The sequence below is a fragment of the Condylura cristata genome, unplaced genomic scaffold (genome assembly GCF_000260355.1).
Source record: "Condylura cristata isolate star-nosed mole 26May11 unplaced genomic scaffold, ConCri1.0 scaffold00028, whole genome shotgun sequence".
NCBI classification, from domain to species: Eukaryota; Metazoa; Chordata; class Mammalia; order Eulipotyphla; family Talpidae; genus Condylura; species Condylura cristata.
Genome location: NW_004567129.1, coordinates 13,244,703 through 13,268,656, shown reverse-complemented (window position 1 = coordinate 13,268,656; position 23,954 = coordinate 13,244,703). Strand labels below are relative to the sequence as shown.

At 41.2% G+C, this 23,954-nt stretch overlaps 1 protein-coding gene across 1 annotated transcript in view; it reads left to right on the top strand.

Annotated features, from left to right (window-relative positions):
- Positions 1 to 9,134: 9,134 nt before the first annotated feature.
- HYDIN (HYDIN, axonemal central pair apparatus protein) overlaps positions 9,135 to 23,954 on the top strand; it is a 289,232-nt gene continuing 274,412 nt past the window's right edge. The window contains exon 1 of the mRNA XM_004690198.2: positions 9,135 to 9,155. The gene's annotated coding sequence lies outside the window, so the exon portion shown is untranslated. The remainder of the gene's footprint in view (positions 9,156 to 23,954) is intronic.

The window sequence follows — 23,954 nt, the reverse complement described above, 5'->3', positions numbered from 1 at the left end:
TCTATTCAGCATCTTTCTTTTTCTTTTTTTTTTATTTTAAAGATATGTTTATTCATACAGAACTGGGGTACAAGCCAGAGGTGCAGGGGCGGCGAGAGGCTTCACCAGAAACAGAGTGGGGAGCAGAACAGGCAGATGGACAGAAGTACACTGCTGAGAGGAGGAGGGCGGGTCAGGAGAGGTCTGCCGTGCCATGTGGTCACCTCCAGGGGCAGGTGAGGATTGAACTCATGCGACTTAAGCTTCTTAGTGCTGTGCTTTAACCCGCTGCACCACCAGGGAGGGCCCTCTTATTTTAATTTTTAATTTTTTTACATATTTTTTCATTTTGTGCATTTTCCATCTCAGTTCCAATTCCCATGGGCTTCTCACCACCAGTTCACCCGTGTGCCATCACCATAGTCCAGGGCACTCTTCCCATCCAAGTTCTGATCCTATTCCCCTTTCCACCCCTATAAAGTGTCTCTGGTTTATAGTTGTTCATTGTTTTCATTTTTACTCTATTACATTTGTTTTTCACTTCCCATCCCCAGCCATGCCGTGATCCCTTATACTCCTGCTATGAGCGAAACCATCCAGTATTTTCCTTTTTCTTTGTGGCTTATTTCATTAAGCATGATCCCTTCAAGATAGGAGTTTATTGTTGAGTAATATTCCACTGTGTATATGCACCACATCTTTTTAATCCAGTCATCTATTTTTGGGCATTTGGTTGGATTTCCATGTCTTCCCTATTGTAAATAGAACAGCAATAAACATGGGGGTGCAGGTGTCCTTTCGAATCAATGTTTTTGTGTCGTTTGGGTAGATACCTAGGAATGGGTTTGCTGGGTTATATGGAAGTTCTACTTTTAGCAGTTTGAGAAACCTCCAAACAGCTTTCCATAGTGGTTATATCAGTTTGCATTCCCACCAGCATTTTTTCTTGAGAATAGATAGTTCAGTCTTTCTGTGGCATTGTTGATGCAAACTGGTGTTTTATTAGTGAGAGTTGCCTGTCTTTACACACTGCTTCAGACATATGCAGTCTCTGCAGCCCTGCTTCCTGTAAACACAGGATTCTGTGTTGTGAGATTTTCACTAAAAAAAAAGCAAAAGAATGCACAGTGCTTTTATAATTGTCTACATTGCATTCCCAAGTATTTTCCTCACAGGACAATTTTGGCTTCATCTGGGTATTGGCAAGACCCAACTCCTCTGCTTACAATTTTACATTCCTACTCCCTTTAAAGCATGGGTCTTCTCTAAGACTTGTCTCTGGTTCTGGGGCCTTCTGACACTTTCATATCAGGACTGTCTCTGATCCTGTGTTCAAGCCTACAACTCCTTAAATTATGTCTCACAGGCACCAGACTCAGCTCATGTCTGGTGTCTCTTGACAAGTGTCTCTTTTTGGATTTCCTTTCGACAGCTCATCACTGGCTGTGTAGTCCTGCTAGCAGTTGTGGGAGTTGCATTTCGGGAAGTTCCAAACAAAACAAAATCTGCTTTCAAAATCTGTTGTGATCCAGGCAGAGTCCATCTTGACTAATCCTCAGGACATAAGGTAATAGATATTTCCTCCTACCAGCAAGACAGTGGGTGATTAAACATCGTGCTGACAGCTTTTGTTCCTTGGCCCTGGAAGAGAATTATAATTATTCTTCTAAGTGTTGAGCCGAGTCTGATGTCCTAGCAGAACTCCAGTTGACTTGTGAAAAAGGAGTATGTATGCAGAAGTCTCTGGCTGTGGAGGAGCAGTAGAAGATGGAGGAGCAGGAGTAGAAGATGCAGGAGCAGGAGTAGAAGGTGCAGGAGTAGAAGATGGAGGAGCCCAGTGAGTGCCTGGGCGTGTTAGGTGTCGCTCCTTCTCAGCTGCTCTCCCCTCATCCTGATACCTCGATGTCTGTTGCACTTGGTTGTGTTCAGCGGCTTCTCAGAAGCCAGTCCCTTCTGCTGTGTGTGAAAAAACTCTCTGTAGCAAGCACAGCTTAGCCATTCTCTGTGCACAAGGCTCCAGATGTGTTTCACACACAACAGTCCCTTTTGTTAACAACCTGCTACTGACAGAGCGCGGTTCTGGACTGTTTTGCTCTTCAAAATGACCCTGTGCTGGGGTGTCACCAGTTTGCTGCACTCACAGTGCTTGCCTTTCTGTCACCCTCAAAGGGGGTTGTGCTGGCGCTGCTCCTGGGAGAGGCCCTGCTCCTTCACTCACTCAGCTCACCTCTGCTCCCTCTCCAGAGAGGGCCTCTGGCGGGCCCTGCTGCCAGCCTCCACCAGAGTGCCCTATTTCACAGCACTTTTTCACATCTGACATTTTACTTGCTAATTTTTTATACAGCTTCTCATACTAGAACACAGGTTCTGTAAGAGCAGAAATGTCCTCTTTCTCACCTAAAGGAGTACGTACTTAATAAGGCTGATATCATTCCCAAGAGGCAACAAAACAAAACAACTTGCCTTTTATGTATAACACACACACACACACACACACACACACACAATGGACAGAGGTACAGTGTCCATGTGGCATCAGAACTTAGGAGGACATAATAAGGACAAAAATGTCTAAAAAGTCTCCTTAGGGGAGAGATAATGGAATAAATGTTTGAGGGTAAAACAGTACCAGCATAGGGTGGGCTCATAAGTAAGGTTTTTGGGGTGACTGAGTCACGCCCTTCCATGGCTGCAGCTTCAGAAGGGCGAGGTTGCTGGCTTTAGGGTGGAAAAGTGATAGATCAGAGCAGAGAGTCTGCAGCCCAGATTTGTCTTCTTATGGTTTGTATCCTGAGCCCCGGAGGAAACACTCAGTTTGCGCTTTCTGCGCTGCCTCGCTCGTAGCAGACATTCCCACTTTTCCTAAGTGACAAACGATCAGAAGGTCTTTTCATTCAGATTCAGAGAAGATAGTTTTCTAATCTGTGGGCATTCATGATGTTCTACGTGGCTCCCCTCTTGCGCTTGGTAAAATAGGAGGGAAAAGGGCAAAAGAACTAGCTTCTAAAGGGCCCCACACATTAAGTAGTCTGGGCCAAAGAGCTCACTGTGTTCAGGTCCTAATAATTTAGTGTCTGTTGAGCACTGCACCCTCGAGTCTTGTAATCAGGGTGGACACCACCACCCTCGTTTCCTGTTCCTCACTGATTTCTGAGGGGTCCCTGGTTTCATCACGGCAGTTACTGAAAACCCAACTTTGAGAAGTCTTGATGTCACTGGGAGCATTATAACAATCTAGTGTTGAAACTGCTGACTACCCAGTGGTCTCCAACAGATGTTACTGTGAGTCCCGTGGAAATTGGAAAAACACTGAGATACCCCTGTGAGTTGAGTGGGGGGGCTCTAGGGGTGCCTCAGCACACAATTTTGCAACTGTGGAAATAGATGCTGGCTTTAGTTGGAGTAGGGGAAGGGAAGTCTGGAAAGCAATGGGAAAATTTGGAAATACATAGAAGTGAAAAGTAGGAGGTTGGGGGGCGGGGAGAGGGAACTGGTTCAAAATGGTGACTGAAGAGGATGTGGAGAAATGAGGTTTGGGAAACAAAGCCTGGAACCTCGATGCATAACTGCATGGAGAAGTGCCGTATAGTAGATGACTTTGGGGGCCCTGCCCACCTTCACTTTTCTTGAGAGCCAGCTACCTTCCACACAGGATGGCCCTGGCAGCCACATACTCTGAGAGCAATGTGTGGGGGATAAGGGGTGTGACTGGGGGAGGGGGAGGAAGAGGGTGCATTAGAGTCCACCTGATCAATCAGATGTTCTACTCCAGGAATTTGGAGTTAAAACTTAAGGTACTGATTTCTTGTGGCTGTTGCAACAAATTATCACCAACTGAATGATTTCAAACAGTAGACCCTTATTCTCTATAGTCCTAAAACCACAAGGCTGAAATCAAAGGTGGGCTACACTGGGGGCTCCTGCCCTTTCCAGTTTCTGGTGGATGATGATGGTCCTTGATGGTCATTTCACTCCAATCCTCCTCTGTGGTCACCACATGCCTCGTCTTTATGTGTCCTTCTGCAAAGACTCGTTTTCTAACTTTGTGACCTTCACAGGGTCCAGGTAGTAAGACGCAGATGTGTCTTTTTTGGAGCCACCACTTAAACCCACTACACTGAGAGACTGAAGATGCAGTGTGTGAACGGGTGGATGTGTGGGGCCCTGGGGTTAGTATTTGGTAAGATTTGGGTAAAGTAGAGAAAGACAGGTCTAAGGAGGAGAAAGATGACATGGACGTGGAGAGAGAAGCAGAAACAAAGGGACATTGGCCCAGAGAAAGAAAGGCAGGGAACAGCCTTATTTTGCTTCTGTTTAACTTTCTACCTCCTGGTTCTGGTCCGTGAAAGCCTAGCTCCTGCAGTTTCTATGATTCTTCAGTAGATTCTCCTGTTGGCTGAAGCTAGTTCGAGTGGCTTTCTCTGATTCACCAGGAGTGCTGATGATGGCAAACGACATCTTAGTTAAGAGCTTGACTAAGGCAAACAAAATAGCAGGAGCCTTTCAATTTCACTTAAGTCTGCATCAGGCAGTGATTTAGGTTATCCAGTCCTCAGAGAAAATTCTGATGGTCACTATTCAGAAAAGTAAGACTAGAACTTTTTGTCTTTATAAAACAGGGAAAGGTGACTTATTTTTCTGTTTCTGAACACGAGGAACGAAAAACATTTTCCTTATAGGGGAAGAAAATATGCACATCTACTCAGAGCACGTGGGACAGCTATCTCCATTTTGTGTAGCGGTGATGGAGGGCACTGACTGAGTAGTGTGTGTGTGTGGTGAATATGACTGGGGTGTAAAGGGACTCGAACTCCTGCCACTCGAGAAACTAGGAGGTTTGGCCACTTTAGACTGAGAACTGGGGAATTTGAAGGCTGTGATGGATGGTTTTTACACTGGAAGAGCTGACAGGTGAGGAGAAGTTAGACATGTTATTGGAAGTGACATCCTGGCATAACACAAAGAAGTTTCCAAGCCATTCAAAAATAAAGTGGGCCTTAGGGGGACTAAGGCCCTGACTCGTCTGTCTTACCCTATCAAGGGTGAGGTTCTGTAGGGGCTGGTGCCCCACTTAAGAATGGAGACTTGGGGATTGTGGGCTGCTCTTTATTTTTGGTGGCTGGAGTCTTGGCAGGACAAACATGTAGAAAGTTTCTCCCCCTCTTTGAGTATGCATTGAAAGGGGTGCACCGAAACTGAAACCAGGAGGCACTGTGCTCCCTGAGAAAGCTCAGTGCTGAGCATAGCGAGCAACAGCTGTCACCTGGGCACACCTGGGCATGGGCGTTAAAGCCCTGGGGTGGAGCTCTTCGGCCAGCTGGGTGGCAGCTGGAGGTCTGGTCCCCCTCCCAGGATGCGGAGGTGCCAAAGCCACTCTAGATGACAGCAGTCATTTCTTACTCACTCTGGAGGTACCTAGACTGAAGTAAATCACAACTGAATGGCATCACGTGGAACTGACCCTCTCCTCTGACGTTCTGAGCCCTTTCATTATGCAAATAATTCCATCTTTTTTTTTTTTTGAGATAAACGCATTACACCCTTTCCATTCCCCACCCCCCAAAATGAGTGGGGATGCTGTGTCCTTCCCATGAACTTTTTTGCTTGAGGTGACAATGATTTGACAAAAATGAGTTCCAAGTTGGTCTGCTTTTTTTTTTTTTTAAACATTTTTTTAAAATTTATTTTTATTTACTTGTGCATCCAGAACTGGGTACAGGCCAGAGGTTCAAGGGCGGTGAGAGGCTTCACCAGAGACAGAGTGGGGAACAGAACAGGCAGATTGACAAAGTACACTGCTGAGGGGAGCAGTGGGCAGGTCAGGAGAGGTCTGCTGCACCATGTGGTCACCTCCGGGGCAGGCGGGAATCGAACTTATGCGGAAGTGGCTTTAGATTCTTAGTGCTGTGCTTTAACCCGCTGCGCCACCAGGGAGGGCCTAAGTTGGTCTGCTTTTTAACACCATAATTCGCCTTTAGTAGGGTGTCCATCTCCAGTTGCTTGACTTGTTTGCTCTGGCTCTGCCTGCCCACCCCTCTGTTGGCATCGAGACCAAGCCAGGGTCCTGTCACTCTGGGCAGCTGCAGGTGGGTCCACTGGCTTCAGCTCTCAGCAGCTACAACATGGCTTCTGGGGCTGGGGTCAGATGCTTCTCTTTGGTCTGGGCTGAGGTGGCTGTTGTCTTGTAACAATCTTTAACTTTATACAGTCACTTTTCTGTACTCTTATTAGAGAATAGCACGTTTCTGCCTATATCTACTGTCTACCTCATAGTTCTTATGTAACCCTTAAGTCAAACAAGCATGGCGTGTGAACTGCTACTTAATTTTTGTCTTCTGGTTGCTCTTTAAAATCTCTGTGTGTGGCAAATTGTTCCCCTGCCTGTGGGTGAACTCACTTAGGTGCCCTGACTTTCAAGGACCCTTTTGAGTGTCAAAGTGTAGTGTCAAAACAGTTGTTAAAACCTTCTGTCCAAGGTGGTAATCAAAACTTCTAACTTAATTCAAAGTTGTCCCTCCTCTCCTTTCTTTAAGCTGAGAAAACTGCCAGCAGGAGACCTCTTGTTGGTGAAGAAAGCATGAGCAGCATCTTCCTCCTTGTGGTATTCTCCTGGAGTTCACTGCCAGGCTCTACAACTGTGCCCCCAGCTGCAGAGTGCTTTTCTGGCTCCGCTGGGATTAGACCCAGGGAGGGAGGAGAGAAGACTGCAAGGAGGTTGTTATTTGTCTGCTATGGCTTTGACTCAATTGATGCTCCTCTGGCAGACACTTTGAAGAGTCTTTCCAAAAACTCATCCTCATCTGCACCCTGCAGTTCACTTAATGAGGCAAAACGCACCTCTTTTGGCTGACTCTTGCTTTTCCGTGGTCCCCAGGAACCTAATACTCTCAGAGTTCCCTCTTCAGAAAGGCCCAAAATGACCCTACACACACATTCTGAGTGACGCACATTCTGCTCCTTAGAAAACGCTCACGCATTTTTTTCCCTTGATAAATTCTGGGGGGAAGTGGTGAGTGATTCCTGAGCAGCCAATTCTTCCTTTGCTGACTGTCCATTGACCAGTCCACTCAACTCTTGCCCTTTAGAACTTCCAGAGACTCAGGCACAAGCACACGGTGCTCTCTGGTTTACAAAACTTGCTGGCTGATGGCCTCCCAGCCCCGCTCTTCTGCTGGAGAGGAAGAGGTAGGGCTGGCTCACAGTTCAGCGCTGAAGAAATCCTCTCTAGCCACCTACTCTTGATCCTTATACACTTGAGAGGCTTAAGAGAATTCTAACAGGTTTGCTTTGTAAATTCTTGCTCTACTTAAAGTTTGCTCTCTGTTGTACTACAGTTGAAATGTCTATTTCAACCCCTGTAGTAAGATATCACTTGTTTATTCAACTAATATTAAGTTCCACTAGACTCTGAAGTCGATTAGAAATAAAATGCAAGCCACATCTGTAATTGAATGTTTCTAGGAGTCAGGTTAAAATAAGAACATGTGAAATAAATAATGCATCTTATTTCAAGATGAAATCGGTATTAAAAATTATTGATGAGCTATTTTACATTCTTGTTTTGCCCTTACTCTCTAAAATCCAGAGTTTAGACTTGCCCCACATTCAGATGGGGGCAGCTACATGTCAAGTGCTCAGCAGTCACAAATGCCAGAGGCCAATCTGGACAGCACAGCAAGTGATTGTGAACTCTCTAGGTGAGACTGGTATTCTTCTTGGTCATTGGTATATACCAAAGTGCTTGGCCTGTAGGGACATTCGATATTTGTCAAGTTCAATATAATTTAAAGAATGGCAAAACTGTCAAGAATTACTCAGTGGTTTCCAAAGCACTTATGGTCATTCAAGTCTGCACACCTTTATTTGTGTGACTAGAGAGAAGGGGTGTTGAGGAAAGGAACCGGGGAAGTTGCCCAGTCGTGCAAAGAGCTGGGGGGAGAGCAGTTTGCTGGGTGTGGCCTGGTCCCGAAAGCTCTCTCCTTTTCAACCACAGAGGCTTTTCCACCTTCTTGATGTCTTCCTCACTGTCCTGTAGCTGGTATCTCTTCGTATCAGTGCAAATGCCATCTCCTCAGCATGACCTTCTGATGCCCTGCAGGGCCATCACCCCAGGCACTCCATGGTATTGCCAGGTTTAGTTCATGAACACACCGAATACTCATGTGTGCTCAGGGTTGTCTTCCACACCATAAAAAAAGCACTAAAAAACGAGGGGCTCTGCCTTGGCAACTTCTGTCTTACTGTGGCTAGAAAAGTGGCAAATCTGGGCCCTTCCTGAAGATGCAGCGGGTTGGGATGCAGCACTGCAAGCAAGTTGCAGCTACTTCAGTGCGAGTTTGATCCCCCACCCAGGAAGTGACCCACCTGGCGCGGCAGACCTCTCCTGACCCCTCTGCTGCTCTTCTCAGCAGTGTACTTCATCGATCTGCCTGTTCTACTCCTCACTCTGTCTCTGGTGAACCCACTCACTGCCCCTGCACCTCTGGCCTGTACCCCAGTTCTGTATGCATAAATAAATACATTTTAAAAAAGTGGAAAATCTGTGACCCATAATGAGTGATTCATAGGTATTTGTTGAATGCATGAATGAAGAGCAACAATTAGTAAAAGTCTTTGGGAGCCATCTCAGGGCAGGCTTTGAATGAGCCAGCGGTCTAAATGAATTCCAGGAAGGACTGTTTGTCTGCAGTCACCAAGTGGGAAGATGACCTGTGGAAGTTATTTTCATGCACTGTCTTGGGCATCCCGCAAGTTGGGTCTGCTTCTGCTTCCTTTAATAATCTACAGCTATGGACATTCATATGGGTAAATGGACATAAATGCCTGTAAGTCAGAGGGTGCATAACCTCCTGAAGATGTCAAAGGACCCTAGGATGAAAGTTTTTGTGAGATTTTCGGGGAGGCAGATTGAGAAACGCATGAAGCCCCAGCCCTGGTGCCTGGTGAAAGGTGCCTTTGGGGAAAGAGGGTGCCTGAGAAATTCCTGAAAGCTAAATTCTTTCCCATTAAATGTTGCTGCCTGGAGGTTGCTATGGACGCTGCTCTTTCCAATCACCGCTCGTCTTGCTAGGCGGTGCGGCGCCTGGTGGTTGCTGGGGCAACGGATGTCAACAGCTCCGGATCCCGGAGGTGCACTGGGAGAGCCGGCGCTGGGAGCGGGGTTGGCGGCAGCGTCTGTGAGTTAGACGTGGGGTCTCGGTGGGAGCGGGACTTGGAATTGAGGAGGGCAGGGCTGCACGGGGTCGGAGGTCCTCGCAGAGATCGTGGAGTCAACGTGAGGGGGCATGGGACTGGCCCTGGGCATTTCGCGTTCCCGTCCCACAGGCTTTCCAGATGTCTTTTCCTGGCCCATCCTCTCCACCCATATTAAAAGACCCGAACCTCCGATTTCTGTTAGTGCTGCTCCCCAGCCAGACAGGGAACATGGGCCAGATGCCTGCCCGAGGTACAGAAGACCTACGTGTTCATCTTGCCTCTAACTTTTTTTTTCTTTTTTTTCAAGATTTATTTATTTGTGCATACAGAACTGGGGCACAGGCCAGAGGAGCAAGGGCAGTGAGAGGTTTCACTAGAGACAGAATGGGGAGCAGAACAGGCCGACTGACAAAGTACACTGCTGAGGGAGCAGCAGGCGGGTCAGAAGTCTGTTGCGCCATGTGGGTCAGCTCCAGGGGCGGGGATTGAACTCTTGCTGAAGTGGCTTTAGCTTCTTTGTGCTGTGCTTTAACCTACTGTGCCACCAGGGAAGGCCCTTGCCTCTAACTTTTAAGGCCATGATGTCTTGGAAACATTATTTATTCTATTTTGTCGCCAGGAAAATGGAGTGTGCCCTCTAGTTCTTTCTTCCACTTTCCCCTCATCAGGTGATTGTGAGGATTCAAATGCATGACCAGTGCATATTTACTGGTCATCTGTACGTTCCTGGATAATCTCATCTCTTCACCACAGTGGCCCTGTGCAATGACTTGGCAGTTAAGCGAACGGGATTCAGAAAGTGCCTGATGAGAGCAGCTGGTTAGTCGCCTGGGTGTGTGGCCACCACCTATGCCGGTCACCTGTGCCCTGTCCTCCATGTCTGCTCACCAAGATACCTTAGACTTCTTGCTTCCTGCCTTTATTGCGGTCTCATGCTTTTTATTTCAAAATTTTTTTGTAAGCTGATTTTATCAAGATGATTCTTGCTCTCCCTGACTTTGCTCCTTAAAGTAATCAAGATCCTATTCATGTCTTCTACTAACTTAGGCATTTTGTATGAAAAAAAAAATATTGTAAGACAGATCTGTGCCTTTGATGAACTTTTACAGCAAAGTCACCTTTTACTGTATGAGGTTCGGAAGTCAGTATTAAGGTTGATGCTGAATGAAGTAAAAAATATACCTGGAAAATCTCATAAATTACCCACTTGGAAGCCAATTCAGAAACTAACCCTCAAAAAGCTTTAATTCTGAGAATATTTAAACAACCTATAAAAGTTTTGCATAGATTTTTTCCTATTTGTTGCTGTAAATTAGTTGGAGGAGAAACCTGTCACTTCCATTATGTCTTTATTCTCCCACCTTTGCAGTGGGACCAATTTCATACTTCAGTTTGGGTGGCTGCTCATCATTTTTTGCTTGGAGGGAGTGATAAATATTTAGAGTGGTTGAAGTAACCATCACTGTAATAAATACATAGCACAAGTCCATTAGCTCACATATTCCTGGCAACCAATGATTTGATTTCTGTTTGTGTTTTCCTGAATGTCATATAAATGAAATAATAAAATGCATAGCATATTTTGGTGTGGCTTGTTTTATTTATCATATAGTTTTTGAGATTTTTCCATGTTTTCATGAGACAGTAGTTCATTCCTTTTCATGGCTAAGTGCTATTCAGTTGAATGGATGTATTCTCAATTGATGAGCATTTGAGTGTCTTCCAGTACTTGGTGTTATGATTACAGATTCCCATACAGACCTTTGTATTAACATATGTTGTTGTTATTGTTATTTTAGAAATACCTGGGAGTAGGCGTGCTAGCTTCTCCAGTAAGTGTGCTTAATTTTATAAGAAATTGCCAGATGTCTTCTAAGTGACTGTACCATTTTGCATTTCCACCAGGATAGCCTGGCATGTGAACTTGCTCACAGCCTTGCCAACAGGTGGCATTTTTGTTAATTTTAGTTTTCTTAGTTTTGTAGTTGTATCTCCTTCTGTTCATAATTTGCATTTCTCTAATGATCACTGGTATAGAACTACATACACTTATTTGCTGTCTGTATCCTTTGTGAAGTTCCTGTTCATGTCTTTTGCCCATGTCTTATTGAATTATCTTTTAAGTCTGATGAAGTCAGCTTTGATGAAATCCCATTTATCAATTTTTTCTTTTGTGTACCTTGTCTCTCAGTATGCTAGCTACAATTTCTGTGCCTAACTCAAGGTTTTACATACAGACCCATGATGGATTTTGTGTTAATTTTTGTTCATGATGTCAGATAAGGTTTGAAGTGTAGTTTTCCCATTTAGATGGTTCCAGCTCCACTTATTAGAGACTCCCCTTTATCTGCTTAGTTACGTTGGTGTCTGTCAAAAATTAGCTGACCATATATGTGTGGATCTATTTGATGTGTCACTGGACAGAATAATTAAGAATAACAAAAGTGAGATCATTTTATATATATTTTAAATGAATTGCTGCTGGTCTTTCAAACAAGTTACATTGTCTTGATTTTTGAGCCTTATGTGCTGAGTTTTGAAATCAGTTTTAGTCGCTCTGTCCAGACTTTGTCTTTATTTTCAAAATAGATTTTAGAATTAGGAGCCCTCCCTGGTGCACAAAGGGTTAAGTCTCAGCCCTATGAAGCTAACATAGCAACTGCAGCACAAATTCAATCTCCAGCCAGGGAGGTGACCCACGTGGTGTGGCAGACCTCTCCTGACCCACCCACTGCTCCCCTCAGCAGTGTATTTCAGTACATCTGCCTGTTCTGCTCCCCACTCTGGTGAATCCTCTTACCCCTTGCATCTCTGGCTTATACCCCAGTCCTGTATGCATAAATAAATAAATCTTAAAAAAAAACAAGAATTTTAGAATTAGATTGCTGGTATTGACAAGAAACACTTCCAGAATTGATTTTGATTGGATTTGTATTGAATCTATAGGTTAGTGTGGGGGAGAACTGACATCTAAATATTGAATCTTCCAGTTCACGAATGCCATGCCTTTTCTTTTGTTTAGATCACCTTTAATTTCTCTTGACAATGTCTTATAATTTTTAGCATATAAATTTTGCACATATTGTATCTTTTATATCTTTCAGTAGTCCATTTTTTTTTTTTGGATACTATTGTCTATATTACTGTTTTAAAATCCCAGTAGTCTATGGCCAGTGCGTAGAAATGACAATATACAAAATGACTTTTGTATATTGACCTGTATGTTGCAACCATGCTAAACTAACTTTATTAGCTTTACTAGTGTTGTGTGTTGATATATTTTGGATTTCCTATGTAGAGATAATCCTGTCTACATTTCCTTTCTAATCTGTAGATTTCTAAGCTATAGATTTCATTTCTAATCTTGTCATTTCCTTTCTCATCTGTAGATTTTATTTTTCTTGCCTTATTGAGCCAACTTAAATCTTGAGCATAGTTATGAGTAGAAATCATGGGGCTGACATCTTTGCCTTGCTCCCAGTCTGAAGGGGGAATTGTTCTTTCACTGTGAAGTATAGTGTTAGCTGTGGGATTTTTCATGGATGCTGACTATCAGATTAGTGAAAAGCCCTTCATTGCTATTTTTCTGGGATATTTGATTGTGAATATCTATTGAATTTTCCCCCCAATCATTTTTCTATGTATTTTAAGATGATCTTATCATTTTCCCACCTATGTGTTGATATGGTTGACTTTTTGAATGTTAAACCTACTTTACATTTTAAAAAACAAACCCCTCTTGGTCATGTATTATTATGTTCCATAAACTGTCAGATTTTATTTACTAGCACATTAATAAGGATTTTTATAAATCTATTCACAAGGGACATTTGTTCATAATTTCATTTTCTAATAATACATATTTTTGGTGTTACGTCAGGGTAATTATGGATCATGTGTTAGGAAATGTTTCCTCCTGTTCTGTTATTTTTGGAAGGGCTTGAATAGTACTTGTATTATTCTTTAAATGTTTGATGCTCATAGCTTTAAAAAAAAACTTTATTTGTGGTATAATTCTACATATTATTCTATTTTAAGTTTTTATGTAGTTTCATCTATCAGTTTTGTCCTCCAAATTTTATTGTGTTGTAATTGTGGTGTTTGTGTGTGTGTGTCTCTACCTTGCTGCTGCTTCTTTATTTTAATCTTTCACTTTAAAAAAAGATTTATTCATTTATGCATACAGAACTGGGGCACAGGCCAGAAGTATAGGGGTTGAGAAGATTCACCAGAGACAGAGTGGGAGCAGAACAGGCCGATTGACAAAATACACTGCTGAGGGGGAGCAGTGGGTGAGACAGGAGAGGTCTGCTGAGCCATGTGGGTCACCTCCTTGGCAGGGGATCGAACTCACACTGAGGTGGTTGCGTCCTAACCCGTTGTGCCACCAGGGAGGGCCCCATCTCTCATTATTTTTAAGATGTGTATCTATCTTGCATAATTCTTTTTTTTTTTTTTAAGATTTATTTATTTTATTCATACAGAACTGGGGTACAGGCCAGAGACTTCACCAGAGACAGAGTGGGGAGCAGAACAGGCAGATCGATGAAGTACACTGCTGAGGGGAGCAGCGGGTGGGCCAGGAGAGGTCTGCCACGCCATGTGGTCACCTCCGGGGCAGGCGGGGATCGAACTCATGTGGAAGTGGCTTAAGCTTCTTTTTGCAGTGCTTTAACCCGCTGCGGGAGGGCCTCTTGCATAATTCTTTTAGCAGTTATCCTGACCTTGGGTTGAGGTCTCTTGCTACGTTTGGAAAATTCCTGGCCATTAATTTTCAAATATTGCTCTGTCCCATTCTTTCTTTTCCTTCTCAAATGTCAATCACGTGTGTTAGAACATTTTACTGTGTGTCACGCGTCTCTTCATGCATCATTCTTCTATTTTCATTAATTATATTTTAAAAAACATTTATTACATCATCATTCATTTTTGTACAAAGTATGATTTCCCTGTGAAATTCCCACTGTTTTCATTAATTACTTCCTGAGCTTTAGTTTAAGTAGATTCTAATAACTTGTCTTTGAGTTTATTGTCTTTGCTTAGTCTACAGTTCAACTCATTCAATGTATTCCTAATTTCAGATTTTTAAAAAAGTTGTAGAATGTGAGTTTCTTTTTCATAGATTTTGTACCTATGTTGAAATTGCCCATCTTTTCACTTATTTGTCCATCTTTCCTGTATTTTTATCATAATTAAAGTTGTTTAATGACTTACCACTAATACCTGAATTGTCTGTTTTTCCTCTTTTACACTTTGCCCCTCTGTTCCTCTTGTATGTTTCAATTGTATGCTGAACATTTTGTTTAAAAGAAGCAAATTGACTATAATGTTTTTCCTCCCAGAGAGTTTCCTTTTCCTATAAAGATAAGAAACTGACAATCTAAATCCAACTAGGAACTCCTCTGTGTCATTGCTGGCTTGCAGCTTTACTTAGGTTCAGTTTACTTGCAGTTTGTTGTTTTTTTGGGAATGGCTTCTTTTTGGCTTTTGATTATGAGCTTTGCAAGTCGTCTTCTCCTTAACCATTGATGGCTATAGGAGATTCTGAGTTCTTCTCTTTGGAGGAGTTTTGAGTTTAGTTCTTTAGTTTCCAACTCTATGCTGCTTCAAAAAACTGCAAATACCTTGAGGTAGAAATTTGTTCCTTCACTCTTGCAGGACTTCAGTCCCTAAACAGACAAGATGATGGAGGTCTCTTGGTTCTCCTTCCCAACCCATCTTCTTCCTTCGCCACGGAACTCTCAGAGCTTTTGATTGAGAAAATTGTGTGTCTTTTCATTCATGAGAATCCTGTCCTTTGAAGATTTTTGACAAAGTTTCACACCAAGGTACTTGAAGGAAGTTCAGGTATCTTGAAGAGATTGTGTTTGTTGTACGTCTTTCTGCGCATGGATTTTTAGATACTTGTCAGTCATGCCCAACTTCACAACATCCTGACCTTTTTCACCATAGAAATTCTCTCTCTGTGCCTTTTTAGGTGCTCTCTCTGTGCTTAGAATTAGCAAATGCCATCAGAGATAAAAATCACCAGCAACCTTAAATCACTGAGGATAGTGCTTGTGGCATGTTAATCCTCTGTCCATGTTTCTTCTATAGCTCTTGGATGTCTTTAAAAATAATGACATTTATATTTTATCTATTTTCTCAGTTGTTGAAGCAAGTGCAGGGGTCTACTAAAATCACACATATTTTACTTGGGGTTAGAGGTTTTGTTCATTGAGTTTTCATTACTTTAATTTCCATTTCTGGAATTTTCTTTCTACATGATGTTTTTGCCAGCTCCTGTTTATGGTACTTTTCCCACTCTCTTGGAGGATTTATTTTGACTGTGAGCTGTTTATCTTCCTTGCAAAATTATTTATGGGAAGTTCTTTGATGAGAAAGATGAAGGAGGAATCTGTTAGACAGGATTTACATTTACCTCTGCCAGGTACCTCCGGGCACTTCCTGTCCAGCCACACTTTGAGACTCTGGTGTGCATTCGGGATACAGATCTATAAGAAAGTTGGTTTCTGATTCTAGTATGTTCATTTTGTTGTTGTTGTTTGTTTTTATTTCCCTTCTCTGTTCAGCATCTATTTCCTTGCATTTTGCTGGGAAGGGTCATATAGGGTAGGTTCATTTTATTCTATAGACTGAGTGGAGTCTCCTTACACCTCCCCAGGTGGGCCCTGGCCTTCATCTTTCCCCTAAGTCCTGCAAGGTAATCATAACCTGGGCTCCGAGAACCTTGTCTAAGGATGGTCTTGCAACACAAGCAGTTTCTAGTGCTCCTTTTAACCTCTTTCTGTTCCTGTTTTTAGTTAGATGTTAATCAGGTAATTCCTTGTGGGCTTGTTAGTGCTTTGATACATTTAAGAAGATTAAAAAACAATATTTTGACCACCATTTTAAAGCGTTTTCAGCAGGGGAGTTGGTTCAAACAAACCACCCTACACTGCACTAGAAAACAGTGGGTTGCTTTTTTAAAGCTTATTTTTTAGCAAATAGCTCACAAACTTTTTTGTAAAAATTCACACGCCCTAAAAATGAAAATATTCTCATTACTCTCCTTTCTCAAACCCCATCCCCCCGAGGTAATCATGCATAATAACTTGTTTTTCTGTGTTGAATACATCACAGTTAATTAATCTTACATTAAGCCTGGATGTTTTGACTGTATATACATGTGACAAAGATGGGAAATTAAGAGTTAACAGATACCAACTGAAGAACATATAATTTCAGACAAAGTAGCTAAATACTTTTCTTCTTATGAGATCTGGATATCAGAATTTTATTCTGTGTCACTTTTAGGGGTGTGAGAATAAATACATGTCTGAAAAGCTCTTCATAAGATAGTACTTGTGAGGTGCTATTTTACATGTGGCATACAAGGTAAATTTAGAATTATTTGGGGGAAAGATAACAACAATGCCTCCGGCATGTCACCGAGTAGAGGGGAAGGTGGTATCTGGTATTAATTTGTGGAATTGTTTAAAAGGCTTCAAAAAGCTTTCTCCATGTCAGCAGCAAAAGCCTCTAGAACATGAAAGCTCACCCCAAATCTGAAAGACAGACACACTGCCCTTGCCTGTTGAAACCATGTCTCAATTGGTGCCCTGGGGTGTGTGATAGGGGTGTGTGGTGGACCTGCAGATTCTGTGTTTATGTTCACCTGCTGGGGGACAGCATTTCAGGCTCTTGTCTGGCTCCCCCATTCCCAGATCTCAGTAGTTAGCGATCACCGCCTTAGGGTGTAGATATTTCAGAACCCAGGACTGTGATAAGCTCCCCCAGGGCTGGGTCTCTTCCCCTCAGATGTTATCTTCCAAGATCTGTTTCCTCATCAACAAGAGGAAATAGAGGCACTTAGCACTGGCTGCTTTTCATATAAAATGCCGTTTGAAGAGTTAGGGGGCTTGAAATAAGGCAGAATATCTGTAAGATTGTGGCTAGAAGGATTCAGATTGGACAGAGAAGGGCAAGTGAAGAATTGACATATCACAGCGTGTTTCAACTGCAATGGAATTTGAAAAACTGTGGTCAGTCTTTTCATTTCTTTGAGAACTTAAAGTGCTTTCGTTTTTTTTTTTTTTTTTTTTCTGTCTCTTTTTAAGGGTCATATTTATCCCTTGTGGTGGTAGGGAAATAGAGAACTTTTAGAAAAGGCTCTGTGCTTGATTAAAAGGCCTGTCAGAAAGTAGACGATATTGTTAAAATGGTGATCTTCATCTTAAAATGGATATCAAAAACTCAATTTGTTTGACTTTAAGGAAAAATTAGTGTGAAATGACTAAGGAAGAAATCGCTTGCTATTTCACTGGCAGTTCATAAATCTTCCGTATTTCATTTTAAAATAGCATCTCTTTGCGTTAGTAGTCGATCTAGACTTTCCTGGATGTGAAGTTGCTGTAAAGGCTTTAGACCTGACTGCAGCTGTGTGCTTTTATTGCGGGAAGCCACTGTTGTAAGCCGGGGCTCCATGACCCCCTGCTTTTGTGTCCTAGCAGCTACGTTGTTTCTGCTTGTTTTTATTATAAACAGTCCACCCAGCCTTGTAGCACTGGCTCTGAAAATCCCTAATTAAAATAAGTTTCCAGGTTAAGCCCATTTTATTCATGCCTGAAAACAGTGACCAATACTTGTGACTTTGAAAATAGTAACAGTGTGGTGAGCAAAAATTTGTGTCTATGAAAGCCAAAATATTAGTCTTGCAATACTTTGGAATGTTCCTGGTAATTAATTATAAGTGATGCATATTATATGAACCTCAAAGATTTCAGCAGGAGGTGGGAAAATGGGGGTGTTATGTATTTCATTTCTGATATAATCCTTGTCACTCTCAGAGGGAATTAAAGTTTAATAAAAAGGAATAATAGAGATGTAATCTAAGAATACTAATGAGTAACTAGCTGTATCAGAATGAGATTTTGTAATAAATGGTAGGCTGTCAGTTGTTAAATCATGAAATATTGTAGAGAAAGGGAAAAGCAACATACTCTTTCACAATATGGCTCATTATGTTAAGACTGTTAGTGGTAGGGAAGTTTTCTACTTGTTAATCACTCATGTTTTTACATCACTATTTGTAATTACAATTAAACAGATGGCTCCTAAAAAGATAGTGTGTTCTTAGCAATTAAAACCACAGCAAGCAGCTTTGCCTCTTTCCCAGCATACAATTAAACTGAATAGAATCGCATACCCTGTGGGTTCTTCCAAGGAAGGGCTCTGTGCAGATTCCAGCAGATGGGTCTTCTGCTCTCCAGCCCTGTCCCCCTGACCCCTGCAGTCTGAGAGCTTTGCAGCTGGCAGAGGGCTTCCAAACTGGGGCGTCATGCAGTGGTTAATCCTTCCCTGCTTGCTCCCCAGATCCTACTCTTGCCAGATGGGGATTAATAGAATACTTTTTATTAAATGAACTCTTTGCAACAGTTCCGGACGGATGTAGTGTCTAATATGACTTCTAACTTATGTGAGCTCAGCTAGCCCATGAAATTCCTTCAGGGCACAGGTCTAACCTCCCCTCCCCCCCAAGACAATAATGTTGACATGTTTGGCAGAAAATTCCTTCATTTCAGAGTTTTTGTCTGAAGAACATAGCATTTACTTTGGGGACTAGGAAACCATATTTTCACCAATTTATTTACTCTGATTCTGATACCAAGAAATGAACTGTGGGAAATTTTGTAATCAAGATCAGTATCTCATGAGATATTTACTGTGGAGCTATTGCTCCTCAGCAGGGTCCCTCCTGTGAGCCAGACCCCAGCAGAGTCTGTGGGTCTCCCTGACAGCAGTGGATTACGTGGCCGTGTTCACAGATTTTTGAAACCTTGGAAATAAGTGTTTTGTTTGCCTCTGCATAAATAGGCCCAAGCACACTCTCAGTGATTTTAGGTACAGGCTTTTGTGCCCACAACTAAGCAGTCATTTGCTGGTATAATTAACCATCTGCACCTTATTATGAGGGTGCAGCTGGCAAATTATGCTCAGTCCACAGTGCAGGTTAAACTGCTCATCTGCATGAAAACTGGATTTGCAGCAAAGGATGCTGACCCTTACAAACGAGTTCCTAATTTTAACCAGTTCAACTTGAGTTCACCACTCATGTATTTTTGTTTTGTTCTACAGTGAAGTTTTTAGATGGGCCACGGTATTTCCAGTTGTAAAGTGATTAGTGCAGCCACAGTACAGACTCACATCATTATGAGTCAGGAACAAATGAAATCCCTGCTGAGTTCAGACTATTTTGGATTCTCATTTTGGAAAAGTGGTGGGTTCATCAATGGGGGGATACAAATGCGCATGAACTTGTGTGACTGACTACGTGGAACATCACTGAGACTTAAAATGGGGTAAATTGGGATAAAATAGTCAAAATAATTTCAAGATCATTTTCATTGACAGTTGTACATTATTGTAATTTGGTTGGATTGATTGAGGGAACAGCGGAGTATTGGAGAGCAGAAAAAAGTCTTGAACTTCACTGTAGGTTAGGTCTCAATCCTAGCTGAGTGTGAAGGAGGTCTACGAGGGTGAATCTTCCCACATTTATTTGTCTAAAATTGTCTTTAATTTTCCTTTCTCTTAAAATATATATATTTTTGCTGGTTATAGAACTAAAAGATGGCAGTTTTTGTCTTCCAGCACATTAGATTTGTATCTTCTGTCATCTCCAGATAGCATTATATTGAGAAATTCATTTCTAATCCAACCAAGGCTACTTTGAAGATAATCAATTCTCTTAGTGGTTTTCTTTTTCTTTTCCGTTGTCTTCATCCTTTCTAGGGTGAGTCTTGGTATGGTTCCCCCCCCCCCATTCACTCATCTAACTTAGGATTTGTTGGTCTTCAGGCCTTTTTTAGCATTTTAGTAAAATTCACAACTATCATTTGTAGCTGTTACCTCTGAGTCATCTCTCACCCAAGGATCTAGTGAGGAGAGAGCTCTGTCTTCCAAGTCTCATCATGTCATTTTTAAATTCTCTTTTGTTTTTGGTCACTCTACTACTTGCATATTTCTTCTGATTCATTTTCATATTTAATGATATTCTCTGTTTAAAATATGTTTTTTACTTATGCACAATCATTTTAAGTTTGACTACTGCATCTTTCATTGCTACATATCCTAGTTGAATCTTTTTCAGGTCTTCTATTTAACTATAGCATTTTTTTACTTTTTATTTTTTTTTAAAGATTGATTTATTTATACATACAGAACTGGGGTACAGGCCAGAGGTTCAGGGGCAGTGAGAAGCTTCGCCAGAGACAGAGTGGGGAACAGAACAGGCCGATTGACAATGTACACTGCTGAAGGGAGCAGCAGGCGGGTCAGGAGAGGTCTGCCATGCCATGTGGGTCACCCCGGGGCAGGTGGGGATCGAATTCATGCTGAAGTGGCTTTTGCTTCTTAGTGCTGTGCTTTAACCCAGATGCACCACCAGGGAGGGCCCAACGTTTTGTTTTTTAAAGTTTTCAAAAAATTTGAAACAATAGTACTTCAGTGCACTTTACTTTGAGTCATCAGTTAACATTCCACCATTTTTGCTTTTGCGCTCATTCGCTGAACCATTTGAAAGCAAATTTCTGACTCACAAGAATGTATCATGACAGTTCTTTATATACCTTAGTAGGTATTTCATAAAACTCAGAAATTCTTACACATAGTCTATGAACTCAAAATTGATAGACATATTAGATATTCAAATTCCTTAATTTTTTAGTATGGTTCATTATTGTTTCTTTTTAAAATTATATTCAGGATCGATTCAGGGATCATATGCTCACTAGGTTGTTAAACTTTTTAGTCTCCTTTAGTGTAAACTTTTTAGTCTCCTTTGATATTTTTTTTAGCACATATAAGAGTTCAGCACACATTGCTGAAGAGTTCAGCTGTTTTACAGAATTGCTGTATCATTAAAATAATAGATTCTTGTGGCCCAGAGGCATTCAGGTTTGTCTGTTAGTAAACATTGTTTTATAATCTATATCTAATAATTTTCCATATGAATTCTTTGATGCTTTTCTACTGTCTTTCCACCAATTTTGCTCATGATGTCTTTTTTTTTTTTTTTCATGTTTGCTTATTTCTGATGTTCATTGTACTGGAAATATTATTTATAGGGATTTTGTTTTTTGGGGTCTGCTTTGAAGGTGCCTTTCTTCTTAGGGATTTGCTTTTGTTTCTGCCAGACACTTCAACATCTTTTAGTCTGGGAATTCCCAAAAGCTAGCTCAGGTCTTGGAGTTCTTTAGGCAGAGGCAAATTTGAATTAGAAGTGATGCCAACTTTCGGGATATTTTCTGTTTATTCTCTTTCTTTGCTTAGCATTATGACAAGCTCTACTATGGCTTCCTGGGGGTGGCGACTGAGCGGTTAGTTTTAATTTTTGGTCTTAGTGTAATGAGAAAAAAAAAAGTCTCATTATACTTCCCATCTTGAGCAAACTCTGGTATTGACTTCCATTTAAGGCCACTGAAACTGATGTTCGAGTTTCCTGGATTAGCAGTTATCCTAAGGGCAAAATTGTTCTGGCATTCTAGTGCTTTGCTTACTTCTCTAGTATTTGATTTTCTTTAGATAGTAATTACTTACTACTATGACAGGTCTTTAATACGTTAAAGGGGATTAAAATTTTTTTCACCTAGATCTTTTAGCTGTGTTCACATAGATGGTTGGGTCAACTAACTATTACCTGCCATTTCTGAAAATGCAAACACTCTTTTAATTTTAGGGGAAAATTTTTTATTGTTGTCTTTATTAGAGATGTAAGCTATGTACAGATATTTTTTATACTTTTAATGGGAATTGATCTGGCCAAGCCCTGTGAAAGCAATTCTCTGAGAATTTCCTAGTCAATATTTACCAATGTGAAAACTGAAAGAAGAAAAATAGCCCTGTTTTGTGCCAGACAGCTCAGCACAGTCTTCTAATATGTTACCAATCCATGTCATTGGTTTTCATTACTGAATTCTGTTGTGACAGCCATCCAATATGAATTAAAAGAATTATTCTTGACATTTTAATAAAAGGTAGATATGCAGCATTTAACAAGTAGGTGTTGGTGAAGATATATGAGGCAGTGGTCCGAGTTGAAAGCTCTCAGTTGAGCAGGGTCAAACTACCTTGCTGCTTGCTTGCTTCTGGAATTGCCACATCTCTCATGGCCAGTGGAGGCTGATGAAAGCACAGGCCCCTTTCTCCACTGCTGTCAGTTGGAGCCATGGAAGGGTCAATGTATAAATCCAAGTTTGCGCTTCTAGGGGGACTGGCTTTATTAAAGGGACTCTCACTGTCTTCTGTGAAAGGAAATTTGATTCTCTAGCATCATTTTTGTCAGAACAAATAAGGTCATTTTCATGCTTGCAAATAGCTCTTTAAGTTTTCAATATCTGTAGAAGATGCATATAAACTATAAAGAATTTTCTTTAGCCATTTGTAAGCTTTTCTCTTTAAGCTCTGAAGATGAAATACTTCCAGTTGTCTTTTCTGGATTCAAACATTCTGAATGACTCAAAAGTTTTGGACCTTTGTGAATTTCTGCAGAGACAATACTATACACTAGTCATATTCAACTGTGGGCTTAGTAAGAATGGAATAATTTATGTTTGAAGTTACCTGCCTTAGATTACCTAATCCAAATAGCAAATGAGTTTTCATGATTTCCAGATTTCCTAGGCATCCGTGATGTTACATTTGATGGCACAAATGAATTAATTTATGTATTACATATGAGTACAAAATGCATTGGCTTATTCTATTCTAATAGACATGAGTTTCAACTTGTTTTGAAAATGGCAACTCATCATTGCATTGTAGTTATTTATAAATTTTCTTTAGAAACGGCAGGCTATTTCAAGTACATATACGATTCTGGAAAATATGACAATTATAATAGAGATTGCTGGATTTCAAGTGATAGAAACTTAACTTCAAACATTAGTACTTAATCAAAATAAGGAGCCTATTTGTCCACTTAGTTAGGACAGTAGGATGGCTCATAGGCTCAAAAGGTGAACTGCACCGTTTAGGACTGTTTCAGTACTACAACTATTTAACTTTTTCTTCCTTCCCTCCTGTCACTCATCTAGCTCACATTTCTGCTTTTATCTCCTTGACTGTGTTCTACAAAAAACCTTCTCCAACCAATGTGGAAGATGCCTACCAACCGTGGTATTTTCATTTTCAGGCTGGCATGTCTAAAGGAAGGCCTTTCATCCATGTTCAACTATCATTCAAGGGAAGGATTCTGATTGGCTGTGGTAGGGTCACATGTCCACACCCAAGGCCAACCAAAGCATAGGAGATTAGGAAACTGTGCTTAGCCTAACCTTACTACACAGGGAGAAGATTTTTACAGGGAGATGGAGAAATTTTTAAAATGGCTTAAAACAGAGTGCTCACAATTGAAGTATGATAAACAGATTTGAGGCATGATTTACTAAGTAATTGTAGGTATGTGAGAAGATATTTTCTCATATTAGGAAATCCCATAGGTTACTGATATAGCACATTGAGGAAAAGACAATTTGTTTAGGGATTGTTGTGCTAGGGAAAGACTTAAAGATTATCTTTTATCCTCCATAATGAAGTTACTAGTAAATGAGAGACCACAGCTAATTTATTTTTTATTTTTGCTAAGTCAGCAGTCTTAGCATGCATCTGTTGTTTATATTAAAATTTGAATAAGCTCACATCTGTTTGATGGTGAGCTCCAAATTTAGGACATTTAGTTGTCAGATGAATATACTTTTAATATTGCTTCATTTCAGCAAATGAATAAATATGTATTATGA